At 47.1% G+C, this 15,943-nt stretch overlaps 1 long non-coding RNA gene across 1 annotated transcript; it reads right to left on the reverse strand.

Moving 5' to 3' along the window:
* Positions 1-8,500: 8,500 nt before the first annotated feature.
* Positions 8,501-12,194, reverse strand: LOC129148963 (uncharacterized). The gene is made up of 3 exons (XR_008555954.1): positions 12,151-12,194; positions 9,527-9,661; positions 8,501-8,833 (listed from the first exon to the last, which is right to left on the reverse strand). It is a non-coding gene; the product is annotated as an uncharacterized LOC129148963 (long non-coding RNA).
* Positions 12,195-15,943: the final 3,749 nt, after the last annotated feature.

Genomic DNA, 15,943 nt, shown 5'->3' on the forward strand with positions numbered 1-15,943 from the left:
CTCCCCACCCACCACCACCTCACGTGTGCTCACACCACAGGGTCAGACCCTCCTTGGAAAGACCCAGCTCTCTAAGCCTCAGAAGTTGTGTCTGGTGATTAAGAGAGAGCATGTGGCCCTGCCTCTCCGCCTCTCCACTCAGCACTGCAGGCTCAGGGCTCCTGGAAGCCTGAGTCTGTATTTGGGAGGAGGGTGGGGGATGAAGATGCTCTGAGGATAATTGCCCTCCCAGAGTAGCTGCTGGAAATGATCAGCCTTGGGGCTCCTGGGAAATCAGGTAGGGAGCTAACCTTGGACTGATCAAGGCCCCAGGGAAAGAGGCAGTGGGCCAATTAAACACTTTCAATCTGCCCCTCTCCTCCCTGCCCTGAGGCCCTCCTTCTTGCCCTCCCACAGGACTGCTCCATTAACCGCCCTCCCCCACCCCCTCCCACTACTCTTAGGCTATAAGATAAAGGTTAGGGATTAATACTTCCCAGAGGCGTTTGCATTTTAATGGAGACTCTTAAAAATCAAAATGCTTTCAGTCTCAAGGAATAAATCTCTTAATAGGGAATATTTGGGCTCCTTGGGGGCTTGCCGGGGCTGGGAGGAAAATATTTGAGGGGTCAGGTGAGACACACCCTAACCAAGACTATAATTCAAGCTTAAAGTCCACCAGATTTGGGTTTGAGTCCTTCCTGCTTGACCTTGGTAGAAGCCTCAGTTTCCATGTCTGTAAAATGGGGTCATAATGCTTAATGTCTATGTAATGACCAAATAACTCTACTTGGATAGATTGTGAGTTAAATGTCATGAATATAAAGCAACAACCAGGAACATATAGGTGCTCAACAAATGTTAACTTCCTTCTTTGACAAGCCAAGTAGACACTCCCCACTATTTTCTCCTTCTCCCTACACCCCTGCTGGCCTGCTATCTGCTACGAATAATAGAAAACCATCTAACAAAGGACTAAACAGGCATTCATTTCCTTAACTGAGAAGAATAAGAGATAAGAAGCCACTGGCTCTGGTTCTGTGGCTCAGCAATGGCAGGACTATTGTCTCTGATTCTTTTCTTCTTTTTTTAAAATATATATTTTATTGATTTTTTACAGAGAGGAAGGGAGAGGGATAGAGAGCCAGAAACATCGATGAGAGAGAAACATCGACCAGCTGCCTCCTGCACACCCCCCTACCGGGGATATGCCCGCAACCAATGTACATGCCCTTGATCGGAATCGAACCCGGGACCCCTCAGTCCACAGACCGACGCTCTATCCACTGAGCCAAACCGGTTTCGGCTTGTCTCTGAATCTGTTGGTCTTTCCCTCGTGGTTAAACGTGGCTACTATCTCTCTCTCTCTCCCAATTTTTTTGGGTGGAGACAACCAAAATTTTTGGTGGCCTTAAAAAAACAAACAAAACAAACAAACAACAAACAACAACAACAACAACAAAACACGTGGCTACTGCAGCTCCAAACATCGCAGCTCAATTCCAGGCAGGAAGAAGAAGAGAAAGGAGCAAAACCAACTGTGAGGTCTCCTTTTATAAAAAAGGGAAAAATCTCCCAGAAACCTCCACAGCAGACATCTCATTGGCATGACTGTGTCACTTTTATGTACTCGGGAGGCTAGGAAACCACACCAGCCTCTAGAATGAAGGCAAGGAAGAAAGAAAGAAGGAGGAATCAGCAGCTGAGTAAGCCAAACCACAGTGCAGCCCACTGCTGTGCTTCAGGTTGAATGAATGCATGAAACAAGGGAACATTGAGCACCTCCGGCGCCCTGAGCTGAATGTTGGGGAGGATTGATGCTAGGTGGGCGATGAGTGCTTGGCATGTCTATTGCAGGGGGTTGTGGGAGCAACACCAGAGTTTGTGGGGAGGAGCTCACAAAGACTTCCTGGGTAGGTGCTGACAATGACCAGGAGTGAGCCAGGTATTTGGAGTGGAGGGAGGTGGGCAGGCTGCCCATGCGGTCGATGTTCCAGGCAGAGGGAACAGCATGTACAGATTAGCAGCAAGAGATCAGCACAGGCATTCGGGGAACTGAAACAGGTTCCCCGAGGCCAGCATTTATTCAGACCAGAAAGATCGAAAGCAGAGCACAGAGATGTGAAGTGAGTGCATTGGACTAGCAGGACCCCTCCACAGTTGTCTGCCGGTCCCTTCCCAGGGGAAAGAGAAGGCACTGGCAGCCTTTTTAAACACAGAGCTATTGGGGAAGCAGAAAACCTGGGGAGCTGCTGTGGACACGCTCAGCTGCCCTGCTGGCAAGGTCACTGGGGAGAGGAGAGACTCTAGACCTGGCCAGCTGGGCCCTGCAGTCAGGGCGGTCTCCACCTTCCATAGAGTCCTTTACAGAAGACCTTAGCACCTGCCAGCCCTCTGCCTGGAATTCTCATCCCCACCCTTGGGAATGTAGTTCTGGCCACACTTCCTCAGGGATGCCTCTTCTGACCAACACCCACCCTGAAATGTGTCAACTCAAGGACGGTCCATGCACCAGGGATTTCCTCCTTGTGGCTATTACCACAGTTGTGATTTGATATCTATTTGTGTGACTTAAAAAAAAAAAAATGACCATCTCTCCTGGCAGACTGTGAGCTCTATGGGGCAGCAACCAAGGCTGGTTTTGCCCGATACCTAGCATTGTGCCTGGCATAGAATAGGAGCTCAATAAATATTAAGAGCTAGACCATATCAAACATGGAATGGCAGTTTCATATGATTCGCCCGAATATTAATTGAATGGATGAGTGAATTTGAGTTTTCCTGAGCACTACCCACTGCAGCATGGAGTTCAGTACAAGGAGGGTCCACCGTGGGCCTGTTCAAAGGCAGCTTTTCCCTGAAATGATAAAGAGTTGAGTATTTGGTTCTGGTCATGGTCTGGACTTGAGCAGTGCGTCTCACACTGCTATGTACCATGGCAGCCCCTGAGGACCTTGTTAATGTGCAGAGTCGGACTCAGTAGGTCTGGGCTGGGGCCTGAGATTCTGCATTTGTAATGGGCTCCCAGGTGATGCCCAGGGGAAGGCAGCCAGAGGGAGGGAGGCCGAAAGGTTGGCGAAGGTGCTCTGTGCCTCCAAGGAGCTCCCCCTAAGGCTCCTCTTTCTTTTCTTTCTCAACCAATTCAGAAATTCATTTGTAAAGCGGCGGGACTCGGGTCATGGCCGTAGTAGCTGGGAAAGAGCTGAGCAACTGTCAAATACAAATGAAAACTTTCCGGATCACTGAAAGTTAGCCCTCCACGTGCCCAAAACTGTTTTTCTTTTCATTGTTATTGGTGGAAATGTTTCAAATTAATGTTATTAAACACTGTCTTGCTTTCTTAAACAGGGTAAATTAGACAGAACCTGGCTCTTGCTTTTTTTTTTCTTCCTCCTTTTAAAAATATTGTTGGTGAAATATGTATATAAATAAAACATCCATGCACAGCTTAAAGGCTATAAATCAAGTAAATACCAACAGAACCATCACCCAGGTAAGGAGAAAAAGTATTACTATGGTACCACAGGAGCCCCTCTCTCCTGCCAGAGCTAACCTCTGCACCAATTTATATGGTGATCCTGTCTTCGCTTTTCTTTATTGTTTTACCATACATGACTGTAGCTCCAAACCATATCATCAGTTTTTCCTGTTCCTGGACTTTAGATACATTGAATCCTACTATGTGTTTCGTTGGGACTAGTTCCTTTTGTTGAACATTGTGGTTTTTAGGTTCATCCGTGCTGCCGTTGTGTGGCAATAGTTTGTTCTTTTCTCTGCTGTATAAAATTCATCGCAGGCTATATACCACCATGCATTTATTCGTTCTACTGTCTGATGGACGTTCGAGGGATGTTGAGTATTATTACAAACAGTGCTGCCGTGAGTTGTTGGGCCCGTGTCTCCCACAACCATGTGCAAGGAAGGGCTCTCTCTACATATCCTTAGAAGCAGAACTGCTGGGTCAAGGTTTCTGCACATGCCCAGCTGTACAAGGTGCTGCCTGTGTGATTATTCTCCCAGCAGCAGCGGGGAAATGCCCACTGCTCCACAGGTTCACCAGCACTAGATACTTGCCACTTGTAAATTTTTCCTAACTTTTGGTGATGCCCACAGTTTTCATGAATCACATTGTCATAGTCCATTCTTGCTGCCATAATAAACAACAGAAACTGGTTCTCACAGTTCTGGAGGCTGGAAGTTCAAGACCAGGGTGCCGGCATGTCAGGCGAGGGCCCCCTTCTGGGTCATGGACTTCTCCTCATACCTCACATGGTGGAAGGAGCGAGGGAGCTCTCTGGAACCTCTTTTGTAAGGACATTAATCTCATTCTTGAAGGCTCTGCCCTCACGACCGAAGCACCTCCCACAGACCCACCTCCCAATACCATCATCTTGGGCATTAGGAGTTAGCATGTAAAAACTTGGGGAACACAGACATTCAGGCCATAGCACACACTCTCCTCACTCTCTCGCCCCCTCCCCATTCGTGGACCGGGCCATGACACAGGGTTGTTTCTATGACTCTAGTTGGGCTCAGAGGCTATGCTGTGGTCTCCTGTCTATTTTTTTTTATTTTTTTTACTAGAGGCTCAGTGTACGAAATTCATGCACTGGTAGGGTCCCTAGGCCTAGCCAGCAATCAGGGCCTATTGGGGGTCTTCTGGTGACTGGCTGGGGCCTTCCTTCTCCTGGTTGCCGGCTGCCAGCCAGGGCCTTCCTTTGTTCCATGCCGCCCCCTGGTGCTCAGTGCACATCATAGCGAGTGGTCGAGTTCCGGGTCGGTCAAACTCCCAAGGGGACAATTTGCATATTAGCCTTTTATTATACAGGATTGCTTTCAGAGAGGAAGGGAAAGGGAGAGAGAGATAGAAACATCAACGATGAGAAAGAATCATTGATTGGTTGCCTCCCGCACACCCCATACTGGGGATGGAGCCTACAACTTGGGCATGTGCCCTGACCAGGAACCAAACCATGACCTCCTGGTCCATAGGTTGATGTTCAACCACTGAGCCACTGTGGCCGGGCTCCTGTCTACTTTTTATTCTAGGTTTGTTTCTGCCTTTAACGCAAACTAACAACCACCTTCTCATTCCAATCAGAGCATCCAGCCGAGTCGCCAGCAGCCTTCTCCCCTCCCCCCCCCCCCTTCTAAGGTGCTCCTTCAAATCTGCTATGAAATGGGAAGTTTTTCACCCAAATTGTCCCTTGAATTGTGTCTACACAAAGAGTTAATTGGCACACCAAAAGCTAGAGGGATGAATGGATAGAATCTGAGTATGCCAAAAGCTATTAAGACAATTGGATTAAAAAAAAGAGAACTCTCCCCTACCTAACCCTCTAAGAATGGCAGGTTTGAGAAGAAAGGGGAGATGGTCTTTGAGATGTAAGTCCACCATTCTCCCAGGTCATGCAGCACTTGAATAAACCTCTTTCCTTTGGCACCAGCAAAAAAAAAAAAAAGAGTTAATTGGCTCTGAGGGAAGGTCGGAAGGTGGCACTTGCCTATCGGTAAACATCAAGTGTAGGGGATGAATTCTGTGGCACTGACCTTGGCTGTGAACAGTCTTGTTTTGTTTTGGGATGGTTGTTTGTTTCCTCATTTGTTTTTGGTTTTTGTTTATTTTTGCTCCTTTCTGGTTCCTGACCTTGTTCTAAATAACTGAGGCTGCTGCCTAGCTCACCTCTGGATAAGTGAAGTGCTGCTGCCCTTTGCATATACTTCTAATTTAACCTTATGTTAAATTTAATTAAATTCCTACTTAATTGTGGTTGCTTTTATCCTCCCGAAATACCATGGCTTCAGCTAACAGATGGCTCAAATCCCTAGTCTGAGACACCAAATATTCCCCCCAAAAAAACCTAATTCTCCCGCTACCAGTAGAATCTTCAGAAACAAGGGCATTGGAAAAGCCTGACTTAACAAAGAAAAGATTTGGAGACACCACTGGAGACAGAGGCATCTGAGCCAGGCAAACCTTAGTCTTGTCACAGGTTTGTGGGAACAGGGCTGGAGTCAAATAAAGATCCACATTCCATACATCTAAATATTTAAAAACTATTAGTCAAGCCAACAAATTGCTAAAAATAAAATACGTCTTAGCCTCCTATCCTCACAAATGTACCTTCATAACATTCTGAAAGGCCACGCGTGACTTGAGAGTCTCAGACTCCTCGGGCCAGAATGTGGCAGCACAGGGACAGGTGGTCCCAGGTCAGGGCTTGGTACCTTGTTCCCACCCACCTGCATGTTCCTACACCTCCAAGTTCTGTCCACTGCCCGTGCCCCAAGCAGCCACTGCTTGGCCACTGGCTGCACGAGCCACCCTTGATGGGGTGGACCACATGAACAGGCCCACATAGGCCCTGGAAACAGGTTTGGGCCATTTGGGCAGAGATTCTGGGGTGTTGGGTACTAGGAGCAAGGTCTAAATGGGGGCAGGTGTGGGGATGGGCATGGGCTCTGACTGGGCATCTCCCTCAGTTCTGAGGACTTCTCACCCCAAAGACACAGGGAGGCCAGGGCAGGGATTGCCAAAGGTCAGGGAGGCATTGGGTCACATTGTCACCCTGACTGGCAGGCCAGTCCATAAGTGAATTGAGGAGAACTGGGGCTATTTTGAGAGTTGTTCCTATTAGGTCTGGGGTCTGGAGATTGCCTCTGCATTACTGACTATGGGAGAGGATCTCTTTGGCTGTGACTCTGCAGTAAGTGCCAGATTCAGCGCTCAAATGCCTGTCTCCTCACCTCTGGAAACAAACCCAAACTGAAAAACCATAACCAAAATAGACCCAAACAAAACAGGAATCCCTCGCTTCGCTCTGTTCCCTCCTGCTCCAATCAGGCTCTCCCATCCTTGCAGCTCTGCTTTTCCTGCTCACTTTCTTCCCTCCGCCCTCCTTCCCTGGCTCCCATCTTAATCCCTGCCATAGCGACAGGGAAAACAACACAACACTGGGCAGATGAGAGCTGAATTTCAGAGCCCTCCGGAGAAGCGCGAGCTCACAGGGGGGCAGGAATTTCCACCGCAAAACAGACCAGGGGGAAAGCTTGAAATCTTGGAGAGGTGATGAGGGAAACTTTGGGATTGAAGGGGAAAGGGGCACCTCAAAATTCAGGAAAGGTTGATATAAAAGAAAAAGAGAAGTGGCTTGCAAAGTTGGTAAAGGTTACAATAGCTCCCCGCAACGCTGCTCGGCCCATGGCCGTCCCGTGGGATGAATGATAGCAGAGGGAGAACTGGTGGGGAGCAAACATCAGGCCAAGTCAGACCCCTCTTGTGAAAGGAGCCAAAGGGTTAATATTTTTGTGAAGGGGAACCCCAGCATTTCCAGCCTTATGGGATGGGGAGGAAATTAACGCTCCCAGGGAGCAAACCTGGGGTAGCTTGGAAGGGTGTGGTCCCGAAATGGATTTATTTTAGAAGCATGGGAAGCCCATGAATGTACTTTTGGCCACAGGACACAACAGGTGAGAAACGAGAAAGGAAGAGGCCTGCTTTCTGCTTCCAGGAAAGGGGGGTGTTGTTGCAGATCTCCTGGGGAGCACACTCAGCCCCTCTCTCGTAAATGTATACAGCCCTGATTACTTGGCTCACTCTCACCCTCCTAGCGTGTTCCCAGTGGCTGGCTCCCTGGTGTTTGGCACTCAGGGCTGCCAACACCTGCCAACAACAAGGAAGCTGGGTATCTCGGCTGCAGTTTTTGGAGACAACTTATAAAAGAGATGACTAAGCCCCCAGGGCAGGAGGAGGGTACAGCAACACCTAGCTCAGCAAGAACCGGTATGCTGTCAGCTCCATCCAATTCAGCGTTGACCAAGTGCCAACCGTGTGCCAGGCTCCAGGGCTGTGAAGAGGACGAGGCGGGGTCTCTGCTCTAGAGGACCAGGCATGCCCATCAGGCACTGTAATCAGAGACTTGAATGCACCACCGAGGTGAATTAGGAGTCTGGCTGCGGGAAGGATTTCATGGAGCTGCGCTGCTGGAGGCAGGAGGAGGACGTCTCCATTGGTGCAGTCAGGCTCAGCGTTTCAGCCTCCCCGAAGCTCGCCCTGGTCCTCATGCCCCCTATCGGGTCAGTCCGCGAAGTGGCCCTCAAATTCTCCCACTTTCTCCTATCTGGACTCAGATCCTTATTTCTAGCCCCGGTGCGGGCTCTTTGCACTCAGCACCCAAGGCCAAGGCCACTTCCTACAACTCAGGTCCAATCCTCTCCTGCTTGAAAACATTCGATGGGAAGAGAGGCAGCAAATGATACTGGTGGGAGGAGGTGGACAGGATCAGAAATAAAAGTGCGATTATGGTAATAGGAATCTGAAAGTCTCTGGGGTTGACAGGTGGAAGAAAGGAAAATAGAGATTCCCAGGCAGAGGGAGACGAGCACCCAAAAGAAATGACCAAACCGAGGTGTAATATAAGCAAAAATATTACCAAAAAGTCTATTTACTTTTCCCATGTAAGTCTTTAATAAACATATGATGTTAAGAAGAAAGGAAAAGAGAGAAAGGAAGAAAGCCATCTATAGTTTCCCACTGCCCCCAGAATAAGGGCTAAGTAAGCCCAAGGTCCCTCACTATGGCCCAAACCTGCTGAAGGCCTAGAGGAAGAGTGGGCTTCAGGGTAAGTTTGATTAAATGGCCCCTGCTTCTTTCTGGATGTCTTCTCTGCCCTCCATGGTGTTGTCTTCACCCTTGGACAGCTTCTTTCATGGTGGCAAAATGGCTGCAGGAATTCCTGGCTTCCCACCCACACTCCAGGCCATGTAGAAGGAGAAAGAGAGAGAGCTTCTTTCCTGAAGCTGCCAGCAAAGTCTTCTCCAGTCTCTCGGGTCAAAGTTGGGTCACGTATTCATCCTCAGGCAAGAAAGGATTTTTCTGATGAGTCTATACGCACCTATTCACCCCACCCCTAGGGAGTCAACATCCTCCAAAGTGCATGGGAAGTGTAGGGAGGGTGACTACCCCAAAGAAAATGTGGTACCAGTAGTTACCAGGAGGGGATGGATGTTGAGAAGGACACCACCATGTCCACTGCAGCACCTTCCAGGGCCTCCTCCCCTCAAGCCCCACCCAGTTACTTCCTGCTCCCAAACATGTTCTGTTCTTCAGTGTTTCTAAACCTTTGCACATGCTGTGCCTTCCACCTGGGATGCCTTTTCATTCCTCTTGCTCAGTGAACACCTACGCATTTTTCAAACCCAAAGTTGCCTTTCCTATCCTTTAGATATTGCGATTGCCTTAAGGACAAAAGCCAGGTGTTTATTCACGTTTAGCATAAGGCAATACCTGGCAAATAGTAGGTGCTCAATAAATGTTTTCCAAGTGAATAAGTGTTGCTGATGAGACAATATTTCCAAAATCTACAACAAAGAGGTAATTTGTCTTCAAAATCTAGTCTTCCCAAAATCTAAAATGTAAGCAGAGTTTTAATGTGTAAAACTCTAATGAGAAAAGGATGGAGGCCTCCCCCCCCCCCCACACACACAAGAAGCTCAGATAAAGGGACATTGAAAGCAACAGTTTTTTAGAGGGTCTCCAGTGACCTACCAGAGAGAGGGCTCTCTCATGGCTGGCAGGAATATTTGAGTTCACCTCACAGGTTGGTATATCCTTAAATGGAAAGGAGTCTTTCAGGCCATCATAGCCTGTTCCATTAATCTTCCAATCATTTAGATTATCCTACTGGGAAGGGGTTGCAATGGTCAGCAGACCAAGACACTCCCACCAGCCTGGCAATTACAGTCTCATAATATTTCAATAAATTGGCTTTCTGGTTTACCATTCTAATCTGCAGTTCTTTAGTTTTTCTGAGACCAACAGTACCAGTTAATCCCTCATACCTGCTCTCTTTTTCTTCCTCAGTCATAGATCCCCAAAACTTTAGCTGGTCACATGATCCCCTAAAATATAGACTACATTTCTCAGCCTCCCGTGCAGCTAGGTAGGGCCACATGACTAAATTCTGGCCAAAGGCATGTATGTAAAAGTAATATGAGTATGACTTCTTGGAAGTGCCATTAAAAGAGAGTAGAGTTTCCTTCTCCTTCCTTTTCCCCTTTTTGCCGGCTGGAATGTGGATGCACTCTGGCTGGAGTTGGAGCAGTCATCTTGGATCATTGAGGAATTTGGAAATGAAGCCCATGCAACAAGATAGAAGGAGCCTGTGTTGAATATTGCCACAAAGTATTATATCAAAAAGCACTCAGTGCCCACCTGTGCATTTGCCTAAGAGAAGTGTATTTCTATCTTCTTTAAGCCACTTTTGACACTAGCAGTCAAAACTAATTCTAACTTAATACAATCCCCTGGAGCTATGCTACCCCACATATGTGGACATTGAGAACTTGAAATGTGGCTAGTACAAACAGAAATCCACAGTGGATTTAGACTTAGTACCAAAAATAATTTTTAAAAAAGGAGAGAGAGAATGTAAAGTATCTCATTAATAATTTTTATTTTGGTCACATGTTAACATTTTAGATATATTGGGTTAACCCAGTGGTCGGCAAACTCATTAGTCAACAGAGCCCAATATCAACAGTACAACGATTGAAATTTCTTTTGAGAGCCGAAAACCGACTTCTGCGCATGGGCCACGAAGTTTCAATCGCACTGTACGTGCATGCCTGCACGTGGTATTTTGTGGAAGAGCCACACTCAAGGGGCCAAAGAGCCGCATTTGGCTTGCGAGCCACAGTTTGCTGACCACTGGGTTAACCTTTTCTTTTTACTTTCTTTAGTAATACCATTAGAAAAAATTTAAATTTGTATCTTCCATTGTTTGGGACTTCCCTAAGAACTCCTTCTTAAATAGAGTCTGCACCTTGCAGCTCTTTTAGCCATAACACACATCTGTCATACCAGAGCCCTAATGATGTGGTAAAGTGGGAGGAAAGGATCTGTTATACAGTATAGTCTTATGATTTAATCCCAGTCTTTTAGTGGGCTTATGTTCCTGGACTGAGACCTTCTCTTTGCACAGAAATGCTAAAGAGGGCTGGAGTTGGGTAGTGCCCTTCCCCCAGGTGGGCTAAAGCTCCGGCAAAGTCTTTTCCCTGGATAGTAGGACTTTATTATGGAGATGTATTTCAAAATGGTTACTTCCACAGGGCCTCTTTCTTGACTCTTCATTGTGGAGGTAAAACCCACAAGAGTGTGGGGGCCCCTAAGATCTGGGCCCCAAAGAGTTTCTCCTCTCATAATAGTCCACATTAAATCTACAGAAAATTATCCAATTATCATTTAAGTGTTCCCACTACTTTATGGCTCTAGCAGCATCCAGGTAAGCCGAAATCAGCTGTGTTTTTCTGTATTTATCTGTCACTCAAGATTTCAAGGCAGTGATTTGCCCTACAACCCCAATTCTCTGCTTAATTCAAGAAAAGCCTTTGATATTCAATTTGTACAGCTTTTTCTTGTTATGAAGACAAGAATGACAAATTCTAAGCTTTTCATATGCCACAGCTAAATTCAGAAATGTATTGGAGTTTTATTCCCAATAAAATTATATAATACTAAAGGCCCAATGCACGAAATTCATGCAGGAGTAGGCCTTCCTTCCCCTGGCTGCCAGCACCAGCTTCCCTCTGGCACCCGGGACGCGGGCTTCCCTCCCAGCCCCGGCTTCGTCCGGATGGTCGTCCAGAAGGACGTCCGGTCTAATTAGCATATTATGCTTTTATTATTATAGATTAAAAATACATAATAGTCTGGGCCCATTTAATGTGGGGTCCGGTCATCTTCATTACAAGAACATAAGGGCAATCGAGTACTATGGAAGGCATCCTAAGTCATCAAGAAAAGGGTAAATCACGTTCCAGATATTCTAGTAAACAATCAAGGAAGCATGTACACATCATTAAAGCCCATCAGAATGATTTAACTTCAGGTTTGGGCACCCACATTTTAACTGTTTGGGACAACTTAGCCCTCTGTAGTTCCAGTGAGATCGTACCACACAGGCTCCAAGTAACCGAGTAAAGAGAGTCTAAATCAGGTTAAAGTCCTCCTTTCTTCATCTTCGTTATTGTTTAAGAAAATAACCAGGCTTTGGAAACTTATACATAAACCAGCCTCCATATCAATGGCTCCCGGGCCTTCTTCCTCCTTGTATCAGGTAGTTGTGGCCTCAGTCCACTCCCTTCGGGATAAATGCCCCGCTCTGCTCTGACCTGGAAATCTCTGCGTGGCTCCCTCTCTTTCTCACAGGCAAAGCTGGCCTCTCAGAATTCCCCCAGGTATCCTGGGAGCTGGGCGCTGGAACAAAGGTGCCATAGCTGATGTGCTAATGAGCTCACAAAGCTACCTGGTGGAATGAGGTTACAGGGAGGTGTTGGAAAAGTTCCTTTCTCTCTTAAAAAAAGAAGTGGCCTTTCTTTTTGTGAGGGGGAACACACACACACACACACACACACACACACACACACACACACACACCCAGGGCCCTCTAACCTGAAAAAAAAACTTTCTCTTTCCAACTGCCCCAAATTACTCAAGGTAATTTCCCCATCTCTGAGATCTCAGAATGTTCAGGTTTGGCCTGATTTCTGCTCTTCCCTTTCTGAGCTCCAATCCCCTTTCTTAAAACTCAGCTTTTTTTTTTTTTTATTGGTCTCACTCACATGGCATTCCTCCCTTTTGACATGTTAGTATCTGCTCTCTGCTTGTAGACTCAAAATGCCCAAGACCAGAGCCCATGTCTTATTCTTCTTATTAACTCTTGTATCTCCCAAAGCTCCTGGCATCCACAATACCTCAGCCAAACATGCAAAAGACATTTATTGTTTCCATTAATTCCTCCAATAATAATAAATAATAATAATAATAATAACAACTACTACTACAAATAACACATCGAGCATTTACCATGTGCCAAACACTGTTCTAGGTACTTCACATGGTTAATTCATTTAATTTCCCAAACAATGCTAATATTAATCCCATTTTACAGATGGGGAAACTGGTGCACAGGTTGGTTACATCACTGTCCACAGGGCACACAGCCTGTGAATCATGTCAGAGCTGAGCTTTGAAGCTGGGCAGCTCCCCTGAGTATCTTCTAAAAAAAAAATCACTTGATTAATTGCCTCCCCCAATGTGCATAAGACCCTGAAATGATTTATCAATTTAGTCTCCCGAAAGCTACCCTTTGCTGTCCTAGCAACAGAACAACTGGTTGGGATTTAACTTTTAGTGGGTATTTGTCTGTAACGATAATTGATTCATAAATGAGCTCCGTAAGTTTCGCTCCCACACAACCAGTCTATGCCTCACTGGGAAGTCCTAGGTATGTATGGAAGGTTTAGTGGGGATGAGGGGCTGTAGTTGATTTCTTTCCAAATTTGAGATCCATTAAAAAAAAAAAAAAGCAAACATGACACTGGTAAAAAGCAAGGACACTGTGATGGTTAATTTTCTATGTCAACTTGATGCCCAGATAGTTGGTTAAACATTACTTCTGGGCGTGTCTGTGAGGGTGTTTCCTCATGAGACTAACATTTGAATCAGTGAACTCAGCAGATGGCTCTCCCCTGTGTGGGCGGCATCATTTAATCGGTTGTGGGCTTGAATAGAACAAAGGCAAAGGCGGAGGAAAGCGGAGTGTGCCCACTTTTCTTCCTGCCGCCTGTTTGAGCTGGGACACTGGCCTTCTCCTGCCCTGGGACTGGGATTTACATCGGCTCCCCTGATTCTCAGGCCTGCAGAGTCCGGCTGGAGTTCCACCACAGCTTCCTTGGGTCTCCAGATTGTCCATAGCACGATGTGGGGACAACCAGGACCCAGTCCCTGGCCTGTAGGCCACTTTGTTTTAGCTTCCACCATCATCTGTTGTTGTTTGTTATTGTTGTTGTTGTCTTAACATTTTTTTTTAAATTGCTTTTAGAGAGAGAGAGGGAAACATCGATCGGTTGCCTCCCACACCCTGACAGAGGATCAAACCCACAACCTGAGTATGTGCCCTGACCGGGAATGGAACCTACCACCTTTTGGTGCATCAGACAATGCTCCAACCAATTGAGCCACACCAGCAGGGCTATGCACTGGTTCTTTAGAGCTAATTGCCCTTTTCCTTGGATCCTTTTGTTGAAGGGTACACATTTCCAGAAGAAAAGTCATGTGTGGTGTAAGCAAAAGGATCTCTTCATGTGGAGCAGGGTGACCCATCCCAGTCACTACCTCTGTAGGTAACAGAGATCCAGTACCCCTTCCTCCCCTCTTGCCCGTGAAATAAAAGTGCTGGGCTGGCTACCACTGAGAACCCTTCCAGCTACAAGAGCCTGTGGTCTCTGATTTGGGTGTGGGTTGGCGCCCTGACAGGCTTTTTCCAGAATAAGGAAGACAGCACAAAGCCCAGTTAGAAGGCTGGGGTCCCAAGACCTCACAGTCTGGGCCGTAGAGCTGGCTCTGGCCAAGGGCAAGGAGAGCCTGGGTCTGCGGACGTTGCTAGGCCTCGGCCAGCTCCCGCAGCCCCAAAGCTCCACATTAGCAAGGCTGTGTTTTGGAAAGGTCCAGGAATAAATTTATTGATATTAGCTGGAAGTTGGTTGGTTACATTAAGAACTCAGCTTCCTCTTTCCTTTGGTCCCACTGGTTACAAAAGGAGCTTTGTCTGCCGTGGGGCAGCCAGTCCAGGATGTGACCACCAGACGGAATTCAACGTTTTAATAAGCTGCAATGTCTGCTCAGAAACACACGCCAAGCTTCTGCACCTCCAGTGCTGGAAACCCTCCACATCACTCGGGTCAGGGTGCCTGGGTCTGGCCTGGCACTGAAGAGTAAGGCCCCGGATGAACACCAGCTCAGCCGCCCTTCTTTTCCAAAGCCTCCTGTGCCTGTCCTGAAAAGGAGCATCAGTGGCCAGGAATGTGAGTGCGTTAAAAAAAAAAAAAAAAGGGATTTTCCTTTCTCTGGTTCCCACGCAGGTACAAGGAGCATAGGAGCTGTCCAGGGTCTCACCTGGGTCAGGAGAGAGAATGGAGCATGAATCCAGTGGGTAGAACCCTGTACTCAGAGGCTACATCATATTCCATTCCATCTTCTCTCCCAACTCCTTCCTGCCTTGCCTGGTGACCAGTCAGGCTCCATCATCTCTGAGAGCTAAACTGTGAGATGAAGACAAATCTGTCCCAGGCACCCTTCTACTCTGTGGATCCTCATCCATGGAGGCCCCCAGGGCCTTCACAGTCTCTTCCAGAACCATCCCAACCCACATAGCCAACTGCTAGCCCTCAAATACTCCAGCGTCCTGCTTTCAGCTGGCAAGTGATCTTAAGTCTAAGCTAATTGTGATTTCCCTGTGGGCAGGAATTATGTCTTTCTTCTCTGTGTCTCCAAGTCCTCCACAGTACCTGGCTTACCAGAGTCAATTAATATGTCTGCGTGAGTATGTCTGAGTGAGTGAGTGAGTGAGTGAGTGAGTGAGTGAGTGAGTGAGTGAATGCCAATGTTAATAAGTTATACTAATGTACAAGTTTCCCAGGGGTATGTGCATTTGTTTCTTTAACTTAATCCCAATGGAAGAGATACTTGATGGCAGAGCACTTCCCCAGTGTTCAGAAGGTCCCTAAAAGTAAAGTTGGCCCTTCCATGGGGTGAGGGTGGAGAGGTGCTGTTTATGGATGAGGGAAGCTACACTGGCAAGAGAGAGGAAAGGAGTAGTGTTCTGGCTCTCTGGAAATGTTGCCTAGAGACATTCTGGATTCTGCCCAACCTGAAAAAGGGGACCATTCACCACTTGCGGCTGCCCTGGCTACAGAGAAGCATTGGAAGAGTTTGGTCCATCCACAGGTGGCCAGGCAAGTGTGTAGCCATAATACCTATAATACCCAGTAGCAGGGGATAAAAGCCAGAGGAGACATCTGGATTGTTTGCACCTGGAGATCAGGGAAGGATGTATGGTGGAGACGGGAAATGGTTTTGGACACACATTATGGGAAAGGCTTTCAAAGGCAGATAAAGAGAACA

The sequence above is a fragment of the Eptesicus fuscus genome, chromosome 5, assembly GCF_027574615.1.
Source record: "Eptesicus fuscus isolate TK198812 chromosome 5, DD_ASM_mEF_20220401, whole genome shotgun sequence".
Lineage (NCBI taxonomy): Eukaryota > Metazoa > Chordata > Mammalia > Chiroptera > Vespertilionidae > Eptesicus > Eptesicus fuscus.